The sequence below is a fragment of the Grampus griseus genome (genome assembly GCF_964374135.1).
Source record: "Grampus griseus genome assembly, chromosome: 1".
Classification (NCBI taxonomy): Eukaryota; Metazoa; Chordata; class Mammalia; order Artiodactyla; family Delphinidae; genus Grampus; species Grampus griseus.
In genome coordinates this window covers 150720609-150732982 of record NC_139017.1, presented here as the reverse complement: position 1 = coordinate 150732982, position 12374 = coordinate 150720609, and positions in this window count along the sequence as shown.

Below are 12374 nucleotides of genomic sequence, written 5' to 3'. Positions count from 1 at the left end.
ATCCCTGAGGAGACTGTCTTTTACACTGCTGTTCTGTTTCTGCACAAACTCCCACAAATGCATTATGATGGTCTCAACTATCCCTTTGACATCTATATTCCCCATATTTTCATCTTTGTCATATATGTTCATATGAACTCTGTTCTCACATATCCCTGGTGTTTGGGACATCTCTATATAGACATGCTGTTGTTACTTCAAGCCCAGCATATCCAAAAACAGAAGCTGTCTTCTCTCTCAAACAAAGTTCTTATCCTGACTCCTCCTGTTCCTTTAGCCTCTGAGACTAGAAATCATGGTATCAGCAAGAATGTATCATGCTTTCTACTCTGTTTTTCCCTCATTCTCCGTGGTTTTTTCTTTGATATTACCTGCTAGGTCCACTTCTACTCTTCATCTCTGTTGACCTTGCTAAGCCAGGTTCCCATCATCCCATGCCAATTACTATAATTTCTAGTTGCATTTGTTGATGTCTTCCTTTTCTTTCTGAATCATTTTGAATGTTACTGCCAGATTTGATCACTTGAAATATCACATTTATCTTTTTTTTACCCTAAAAAGTTAAATGTCGTCTTATTCCCTGTAGTAAGTAATCCAAACATCTCTACTTGCTTTTTGAGTCCACTCCAAAATTTATTCAGCTATTACCAAGTACTTTGTATGTGCTATTACTAAAATGAGGTTAGACATTCTGGGGACTAAGATTTTGCCGTGAACTGGAAATATTGGTGCTTTAGGATGACAGGGTCCAGAATGGTTGGATAGGAATAGAGAGTAAAAATCCAAGAAACTCCCTCATCCAAAAATGCTGTGTCATGTATACTATGGATAAAATACATATTCTCTATCTTTTAAGAGTTTACAGTGTAATTAATGTTTTGTCACAAATTAAGAAATCATTTTTCACCTCTTATGTAGGCAGAAATTATGAAGATTGATAAAAATCCAGTGAGTTTGCAGGGAGGGGCACCCATATTCAGTGATAGCCCACATACTCATACCCAATACTTTCTTTTTAGTAAATCCTATGAAACATTGACAGGAGTGTACACAAACTTACATGTAATGACAAAGTGAAAAATCAGAGACAACCTAAATATTTTTTAGTAAAGTCAAACAAATATGTTTGTAAGTAGAATGTAGTATAATTGTTAATAAGAATGAGATAAATCTAAATGTACAGACATATAATTGAGCTTAAGAAAAAACCAGATGCTGAACTATATGTATTCCATGATCCCCTTTTTTGGGTAGAAATGTATATTTATGACCATATATACACAAATGCACACATTCACATGTGTATATTATTGAGAAATGTCTGAACAGATGCATTCCAAAATCCTAAGAGATTAAAGGAAATGGGGATGAGATTGAGAAAGGCTATCCTTTTTCAGTGAATGCATTTCTATATTATTTGATGTTTTATTTTAACATGCACAGAGTATGAGATACTTAAATTTTTCTAAGTAAATAAAATTTTGTCATAGAAATATAAGCTCGAGATGATATCGTGTTAGAATTCTTATCTCCTTGTCTTATCTCTGATATTTGCCCTTCCAGTGATGCTTTCATCTTAGTCCATTTCCTCTTGCAATTCTCATGGATGAACTCCTCCCAATTTTTAAAGTCACCTTACATACTTTTAACAGCTTCTTTGTGTTGACCACCTTGTTACTTTCACATCAGCTCTCTAGGTGGCAGGATCCTATTTGAAGACAGTCCAACCCTCCTGTACCTAGTATATATTATTTTTTTTCCCTCCTGTTCTCACTGTGGCCATTTATTTTTTAAAGTTCAGTGAATATGAGTTATTTATATTTTTGGATTTCTTTCAGACTTGGAGGATGAAACAGAAACCAAAGAGTCAATCTTAAAGAGTGACATCTCATGGGAAGAATTACACCATGACCTGATGATGGAAAGGTCCACAAGAGGAAGCACCTTGGTTTCCACATTGGGAAGGGACTCCAAATGTCATAAGTTAGAAAACCACGAGGAGAACCAAGGAATGGGTGCAGGGCAAATCCCCTTGATCCACAAGAAAACACTCACACAGGAGAGAGGCCAAGAATCTAACAGATGTGTGAAAAGTATTAATGTGTGCTCAAAAGTTATTCCAGGACCAATAGATCCTCCAAGAAAAAGACACCATAAATATGACATATCTAGAAGGAAAAGTAGATACAATTTAGGTTTGATTAATCACTCAAGGAATTATACAAGAATGAAAACCTTTGAATGTAATATTTGTGAAAAAATCTTCAAACAGCTCATTCATCTTACAGAACACATGAGAATTCATACTGGAGAGAAACCTTTCAGATGTAAAGAATGTGGAAAAGCCTTTAGCCAAAGTTCATCCCTTATTCCACATCAGAGAATCCATACTGGCGAGAAACCCTATGAGTGTAAAGAATGCGGGAAAACCTTCAGACATCCATCATCTCTTACTCAACATGTTAGAATTCATACTGGGGAGAAACCCTATGAATGTGGTGTATGTGAGAAAGCATTCAGCCAGAGCATTGGGCTGATCCAGCATCTGAGAACTCATGTCAGAGAGAAACCTTTTACATGCAAAGACTGTGGAAAAACATTTTTCCAGATTAGACACCTCAGGCAACATGAGATTATTCATACTGGTGTGAAACCCTATATTTGTAATGTATGCAGTAAAACCTTCAGCCACAGCACATACCTAACTCAACACCAGAGAACTCATACTGGGGAAAGACCATATAAATGTAAGGAATGTGGGAAAGCCTTTAGCCAGAGAATACATCTTTCTATCCATCAAAGAGTCCATACTGGAGTGAAACCTTATAAATGCAGTCATTGTGGGAAAGCCTTCAGGCATGATTCATCCTTTGCTAAACATCAGAGAATTCACACTGGAGAAAAACCATATGATTGTAATGAATGTGGAAAAGCCTTCAGCTGTAGTTCATCACTCATTCGACATTGCAAAACACATTTAAGAAATACCTTCAGCAATGATATGTGAAATATGTTCAACATCAAAGAATCCCCAAATTGGAGCAAAAACCTCTAAATCTATGGTTTTCTGACTTTTGGATTTCAAGAACCAATAATTATTTTTTAATGGTTTGACCCAATGTTACAACTATTAATTTTGCCATATTAAAAAAAGAACTACCTATTATCTGCATTGTTTCAGAAAAGAAAGGGCATTTTAATATTTAAAAATACAGGAAGGATATATTCATAGAGAACAGCCCTTTACATTTGAATTAACTTAGCTTTATGAAAATCTCCCAAATTTGTCTTTATTTTTCTCATTTCACTGTGGGCCAGTGAAATCATCACAACAGGCCGGTGATCTGTGATTGGCTTTGAGAGTCACTGTTTTAACATCCCTTTAATGAATCAGAATAAAATATAATCTTTACTATAGCTCTTTATATGGCTAGAAGAGGTATAAATAAAAATGTCAGTTGTCTCATTTCTAGAAGAAATAATGTTAAAGGGATTTTTCTAGACTTGATAGATAATGTGCTATACATGAGATACTTATATTTTATGGTTTTCTATAGAGAGGAATTGGCAAACTTTTTCTATAAAGGGCCAGATAGTAAATATGTTAGGTGTTGTATGCCATATGGCCTCTGTCAGAACTACTCAACTCTACCATTTTAGTGCAAAAGCATCCAGAGGCAATATATAAATCAGGGTATCTCAATCTTGGTGCTGCTGATATTTTGGGGCCAGATACTTTGTTATGGGCAGCCATCCTGTGCATCGTAGGGTGTTTAGCAGCATCCCTGGCCACTGGATGCCAGTAGTCCCCTCATCCATTGTGATGACCAAAACTTTCCCCAGACATTGCTAGATGTCCCCTGGAGGGCAAGGTAGTTCCTACTTGAGAACCACTGACAAATGAATGGGTGTAGCTGTGTTCCAATAAACTTTATTTAAAAGACAAGTTTGAGTTGCATTTAGCCCAAGGGTTGTAGTTTGCCACTCCTGCTATAGAGTATGTAAAATGATTAATACTGACAATGGACTGTCATTTAATGTCAAATTTGTATGTTTGTTTATATCTATGCCAAAAATCTTATTTCCTTACCAATTCCTTTGGTATTTTGTTGCAAAAAAAATTGTTTTAAATCACAATTATGATGCTATTGTGGAAACCTAGGAATTATTTTTGGAGATATTTATGCAGACTTTAGTTCATAATGATGCTTTTTTGTTCATCCACAAGTGCTTTGAGATGTATCTCTAAAAGATAACCACCACTCTGTTAAGACTTAACTGCAATGCCATTATTACACGTAAGAAAATTAAGCCATAATTCCTTAATACATATTGATGTTTTTTTGAAGATAGATATATTAAGATTGGTGGCTGCCATTTTAATTGTTTTTGACTTTCCATTTGCCAAATGTACAGTATTAGATTCAAAAATGTGCTTTCTGCTGAGTGGGAGGGTCTTTGAGATAGCCCCAGAAAAACACATCTAGAGGCCCACCAAAGAGGACCAGGGAGAAAGTGACCACGGGCCAAACTGAGGCAGGTAAGTATGAGAGAAGAAGTGGAGGAGTTGATTCATAGTATTTCACTGTATTTATAAATACTGCATCCTTCCAAACATAGTTGAAGATTGGTCAAGTTCAACTTCTTACTCTTAAATGGAAGAACAAACAATTCAACTGCCTGAGCATTGTGTGAACCATCAAAAGTAAAGCTGTTAATCCAGAATATATACCATTATCTCTAGATATTTTCTATTAGTATATTTACTTTAAAAAAAAACAAAAAACAACTGGCTTCTAACTCTTAGGTCCTGTATGACTTTGATGGGCAGAGGACAGAGTGAGGATGCTCACTGTTCCTTATATATGTTTGTCCATGTTTCTATGGTCTTAGATTTCCCAAGAATTTGGGTTTCTCTGATTGCTTCTTTTAGTGAAAGGCATGACCATCACTTTTCTCTGCCTCAGTGAGTCCCTGCCTCAGTGATCTCATATAATGTCTTATAGCTTAAAATACTATCTCTGTTTAATTGCCAAATTCACGTCCCCAGCCTAGACCTTTCTTCTGAACTCCAACCTCTTCCTGCCATTGAGCCTTTGCACTAGCTGTTCCTTCGGACATCCTACCCTTCCCTTCTTATCTTTGCTCAATGTTGCCTTTTCACTAAAGCCTGTTCTGAACATGCTACTTAATACTGCAACCTGTCCCTTACCCCCTAACTTCAATATTCCCAACCCCCCCTTAATTTGTTCTTTCTTTGTCCATATCACATATCACCTAACATACTAGATAATATACATATTTACTATGCTTATTATTTACTATTGTCTCCCCTTACTAATATGTAAGCTCCATGAGAGCAGGGATCTGTTTTGTTTGCCAGTGTATCATAAGTGCCTAGAATAGTGCCTGGCACACAGTAGGGACTCAAGAAATATTTGTTGAATTGCTTTGATTTGAACTGAATTGAATTACGTATCTATGATGACAGTAGAGAAAGGCAGTTCCTATACTGTCTCACCTAGATTTTATAGGTGAGGAAACTTTCCCGTTTCCTTTTTTTTTCTTTGCAAATGGATCAGAATTTATAAGCCTCTAAGAATGGTGAATCATAACTGACATACTTTTAAGATAGAAGGGTATTTTTAAGTTAATTTGTTTAAAATGCAGTTAAGTAGGGCTGATTAACTACATGACTTTATCTTTGTTTTTGTAAAAGCGTTTACATCACCACCTTCCTTCATCCCAAAGGAGACTAGAGTTTATTCTCTGGAGAAGGACAATTTGCTCTGGAATCAGAGACACCAGACACAGAAGAGACAGGGGTAAGAAACAGGGCTGAAATGGAGACTGAATGGTGGCATGTGCAGCCCCTCTCCCGGGGGAAGCCAGGCTCCACCCCTTCAACAGCCCCCCACTCCAGTTTAACTCATCCCTTCATATATAATTTATTTGTATGACTATTGTTAGTCTTGGTATCACTGAAAAGGTTATTTCCTATATTTTGAGTTTATGTTTTTACATCTGATGCAGTTGAGGACCTAAATGCTTCTGCTTTCCAAATTTCTAGTCAATTATCCAAATACCCCTCATTGTTTGTCACCCTCTTTCAATTGATTGTGCCAAACACACTCTGTACATCTACAGAGATGACCTCATTTAAATGGAATCATTCCTATGAAATGGATACTATTATTTTCCCCCATTTTATAAATGAAGACACTGAAGATCTGAGGGGATAAATGATATGCCCAAGGTTGCACAGCTAAGCAGTTGAAATGCTGGATGGGTTAAACTGCTGGGACAGGAGCTGGGCTGTGTGTGACATTCATGTGTCTTTTAATTTCTCTGATGAGACATTTTAATGAAAATATATGTAGTTGATTTCAAAACACAGGTAAGTTTCCTCTATTTACCTTTATTTTTCTAAAAGTTTCTTTTCAAAATATGTATGTTGAAGCCCTAACACCCAATGTGATTGTATTTGGAGAAGGGCTTTTGGAAGGTAATTAGGGTTAGATGAGGTCATGAGAGTGACCTTCATGATGGAATTAGTGCCCTTAAAAGAAGAGACACCAGAGAACAAACTCCCTTTCCCTCTCCCGCCGTTACTAACGGTCTGTTACTAACGGACCCTTAGTCTGTTCCGGTTGCTGTAAGAAAAATATCATAGACTGGGTGGCTTATAAATAGCACAAATTTATTGCTCACAATTTTGGAGGCTGAAAGTCCAAGATCAGGATAGCAGCATGGTCAGGTTCTGGTGAAAGCCCTCTTCTGGGTTGCAGACTACCGACTTCTCCCTGTGTTCTCACATGGTGGAAGGAGCTAGGGAGCCCAGTGGGCTCTTTTTTAAGGTCACTAATCTCATTCATGAGGGTTCCACCCCCCTGACCTAAGTGCCTCCCAATACCCCACCTCTTAACTACTGTCAATTGGGTATTTTGGATTTCAATATATGAATTCGGAGGGGACACATTCAGATCACTGCACACCCAAATTCATGTTTCTGACCCCAAACAGCACTTCAGACTCTTAATTCCAAGTGCATAATTGACTCTTGGATGTGTATTAGGCATCTCAAATTTAACAAGTCTGTTTCTGAACCTGCTCCGTTTCCAGTATTTCCTGTCTCAGTAAATGGGAGCATCCAATTGCCCAATCAGAATCATCTTGACTCCTCAGTCCCTCAGAAAATTCTGTTGGCTCTATCTTCAAAATATATCTTTTCTCATCACCTCCATTGCTGCCACTTAATTTAGTTCACTATTTTCTTTCACAATGGGTTATTGCACACTTGCATCCCCTACAGTTTATTCTCCAGATAGTACCCATATGACTTATGTTCTCACTATGATTTGCCTTAAGCAATACAGCATTTCTTGCTGGTCCATGCATATGCCCATCCCTGCTCCCACCTCAGGGCCTTCGCCTTCTCTAAGATGCTCTTTCTCCAGATATAAATGTGGCTTATTTCCTGACTTCTTTCAGGTTTCTGGTCAAATAGCATCTCATCAGAGGGATCTTCCTGAGTTACCCTGTATAAAATAGCTCCCCACTTATAGCTGTTCTCTTTTGGGTTGATTATATATTATCACTTCTTTCCCCCTCTTTACTAGGTTTGAAGTTAGATATTCTACTTCTGTTCTTTTAGTGGTTACCCTGAATGTTACAACATGCTTTTTTTAAAATTTTTAAACTAAGTTTTATTGGAGCATAGTTGCGTTACAATGTTGTGTTAGCTTCTACTGCACAGCAAAATGAATCAGCCATTCATATACATATATCCCCTCCCTTTTGGATTTCCCTCCCATTTAGGACACCACAGTGCATTAAGTAGAGTTCCCTGTGCTATACAGTAGGTTCCCCTCAGTTGTCTATTTTATACATAGTGTCAATAGTGTATATGTGTCAATCCCAATCTCCCAATTCCTCCCACCCCACCCCTTTCCCCCTTGGTATCCATACATTTGTTCTTTACGTCTGTGTGTCTATTTCTGCTTTGCAACATGCATTTTTTAGAAACTTTATTAAATTATTATACTCATACAGAAAAGTGCATATATAGAGATAAATATCTTAATGAGTTTTCAAAATGTTAAACACATCTGTGTAACCAGCTCATAGGTTAAGAACAAATTATAGCCATCCAGAAGCAGTGCTCCCTTCCAGTCACTATCCTCTAAAAGGTAACTTCTAACACCATAGGTTAATTTCACCTGTTTTTGTATTTTATTTAAATAAAATTACATGTATTCTTTTGTATCTGGCTTCTTTTGCTCAATACTATATTTGTGAGGTTCATCAATATTGTTGTGTGTAGTTCTAGTCTCTATTTTCATTGCTGTGTGTACTCTATTGTATGATATAGCAATATTTATTTGCTCAGTCCACTGCTGATGGGCGTTGGGTGGTTTCCAGTTTGGGATTAATATAAAGAATGTTCTATGAACATTCTAGTATATGTCTTTTGGTAAATACATGTATCCATTTCTGTTGGTTATATAACAAAGGATAGGATTGCTGGATCATAATGTTCAGCTTCAGTAAATGCTACTACCAAATGCTTTTCTGAAATAGTTGTACCAATTTATACCCTCACCAAAAATACCTGAAATCTCTGGTCCTTGATTTTAATCTGGGTTAACTTATTAATTTTGTCCTTTATGTTTAGCACTTTTTATTCCATGTAATAAATCTATGCCCATTTCAAGGTTGTAAAAATACTCTCCTACTTTCTTCTAAAAAATTTTGTTTTATCTATCACATTTAGATTTGAAATCCATCAGGACTGATTTTTGTTTATGTTGTAAAGTAGAGGTCAATGTAAAGGTCCAACTGACCCATCACCAACTTATTTAAAAGACCTTCTTTTCCTCCACCCTTTCTCTAAATCAGGTGACGGTATATATGTAGGTCTGAATTTGGACTCTTGTTCCTTTGTCAGTTTATCTATTCTTGCACCAATACCTACCTCATTGTCTTAATTACTGATACTATAACTTTATAATAGGTTTTCATATTCAGTAATATAAGTCTACTGGCTAACAATATACATTTTCTACTTATCAGAATGTATGTTAATGAATATCTCTACTCTTGTCTACAATAGTCCTTAGAGCACTTTAACTATAACACTTTAACTTAGAATACTTTAACTCAATTCACCCTCTTCCCAATCTCTATGCCATTGTTTTTGGATATTAAATCTTTTTCTTTAAACATCTTTACTGGAGTATAATTGCTTTACAATGGTGTGTTAGTTTCTGCTTTATAACAAAGTGAATCAGCTATACATATACATATACATATATCCCTGTATCTCCAAATCTATTTTTTTAACCTCACAAATTATTAAGATTTTTACTCTACATCATTAATGCTCCTTTATAGTCACATATTTTTTTTCTTTGTTCCTTTTTACATTTTTGTCCTTTTGTCTGGAATCATTTTCTTTCTGCCTAAAGTTCAGCCTTGAAAATTTTCTTTAATGTAGTCTGTTGGTGGCAAACTCTCTCATTTTTTTGGTCTGAAAATGTCTTTATTTCTCCTTTATTCTTGAAAGATTTTTTTAAAATTCTGCATTGAATTCTGTGTTGTCAATTATTTCCTTACAACACACTGAAGATTTCATCCCACTGTCTTCTGGCTTCCATTATCACAGATGATAAGTTAGCTGTCACAATGCTGCTTGTGCTAGTTATCAAAATTTGCCACTGTATTAATTAGGAATATCTGCATAATAAGTAACTCCAAAACTTAATGGCTTAAAAAAATAAACATTTTTTAATCTCACATTTTTTAATGAGTCAGTAATTCAGAGGCTGCTTAGTTGGGAGATTCTGGCTCAGAATTCAGTCAATATGAAGTTGCAGTAAGATGTCAGCTGAGATTGGAGTCATCCGAAGGCTTGGTTGGGGCTAAAGGATACACTTCCAAGATAGCTAACTCAAATGGCTGGCAAGTTCCTCAGAGCAAGCAATCAAAGAGTGTGCAAAGCAGAAGTGGCAATCTGAAATCACATACTGTCACTTCCACCACATTCCACTCTTTTTTTTTTTTTTTTTTTTGCCACTCTGCATGGCATGTGGGATCTTAGTTCCAAGACCAGGGATCTAACCCACGCCCCCTGCAGTGGAAGCATGGAGTCTTAATCACTGGACTGCCAGGGAATCCCACATTTTATTCTTTAGAAGTTAGTCTGACTCACATTCAAGGGGAGAGGGAGGAAGGAATGGGCATATTTTTTTTTTTTTTTTTTGCGGGCCTCTCACTGCTGTGGGCCTCTCACTGCTGTGGCCTCTCCCGTTGCGGAGCACAGGCTCCGGACGCGCAGGCTCAGCGGCCATGGCTCACGGGCCCAGCCGCTCCGCGGCATGTGGGATCCTCCCGAACCGGGGCACGAACCCGTGTCCCCTGCATCGGCAGGCAGACTCTCAACCACTGCGCCACCAGGGAAGCCCGGGCATATTTTAAAACTACCACAGACACTTCTAAGATTTTCTGTTTGTCTTTAGTTTTTTTCAGTTTCACTATGATGTGTCTAGGTGTAGATTTCTCTTTATTTAACTCATTAGAGAGTTATTTGGCTTCTTAAATCTGTGATCTGTTTGCTTTCACAGGTATTAAAAAATATTTAGCCATTATCTCTTCAAATACTGTCTCTGTTTCTCCTCTTAAACTTATGCTAGATCTTTTCACTGTAACATCTGTCTCTTATTCTCTCTTCTATATATTTCATCCTTTTGTTTCTTAATGCTTCATTCTAGATAATCTCTTCTGACCTACATTCCATTTCATTTATTCTCTATTCATCTATGTCTAATCTGCCATTATATGCATTCAATGAATTCTTAGTTTTGTTACTGTATTTCTTTGTCATAGAGTTTCTATTTAGTTTTTAAAAAATATGTTATATCACTTTTTATAGTTTCCAGGTATCTGCCAAAACTGTCTGAGTTATCTTTTATTTCTTTAAACAAAGAAAACATAAATTGTTTTATACTTTGCATCTGGTAATTCCAAAAGCAGTTAGTTGTCTTTGTAGGTCTATTTCTGTTGTTTGTGTTTCTGCTGAAATACTCACTAGGAGTCTAGTTTCCCTGTGTACCGGCTTATCTTTAACTCTGTACTCACCATTTCTACAAAAACTTACATGTAGGAACAATCTAAGGCCTATAATTATAATGCTTTCCTCCAGAGAGGATTTGTATTTGTTTTTGCCAGGCATCTGATAGCATCTCAGTTAGAGCCCACCTTAAACCAAAATCAAGACTTGGACAGGCAATTTGACACTAGCCTGTAAATTCCCCTGAAGCTGTTCCACTTCCAATTCATTCTTCTCCTGAGTGTATAGCCCTTTGGGGTCCCAGTTATTATACAGAGGGTCTTCTGTTTCACTCCCCACACACTGTATTTTATTTACTTTTTCTTCTCTGAAGTGAAAAATTATAATTTTCCAGTTAGGTAAATACCCTCAGCAAAGGCATCTTCCAAGTCATATCATGTCCCAGGATCCTGGCTTTCCAGCTTTTGGTCTGGCAATTCCCTAATATCATGACATCTCTTAGACAGCTTGCTATGGGCTGAATAGCATCCCCCTAAAATTCAGATGTTGGAATCCTAACCCCCAGTACTTCAGAATGTGACTGTATTTAATCACATATTCAAGTGTTTAAGCTTGGTCACTTTAAAGAGGTGATTAATTTAAAATGAGGCATTGGGGTATACTCTAATCCAATCCAATCTTCATATGAGGAGATTTTAAGAAGTGTCCTTATAAAAAGAAGAAGAAAATTGGACACATAGAGAGACACTAGGGGCATGAAAGCACACAGAGGAAAGACCATATGAGGTCATAGGGAGAAGGGAGCCATTTGTAAGCCAAGCAGAATGGCCTCAGGAGAAACCAGTCCTGCTGAGACCTGGATCCTGGGCTTTTAGCCTTCAAAACTGTGAGAAAATAAATTTCTGTTATTTAAGCCACCTAGTCTGTGGTATTTTGTTGTAGCAGCCCTAGCAAATTAATACATTCCTTTAAGAACTTCATATACTCTGCATGTATTCCAGAGTTTTATTTTTTAATTTGTCGTTTCCTGAGGGGGGTTGATATAAAGACGCTAGCCCACTGTTACCAGAAAGAGGAACTCCAGTCATCGCCTATCCCCCTCTCCACACGCTGCCTCCTTTTTCTTCATAGCCCTTACCATCACTTGGGGGATTATCTCTTTATTTTTCTATTTATTGTGGGCTGAAGAAAAGTGCACAACCTAAAAGTTGCATGTTAAGTTTCATTTGGGGAACTTGCTGAGGACTATAGCCTGGGAGACAGCCTTTCAGATAGCTCTGAGGAACTGCTTTGAAGAGGTAAGGGA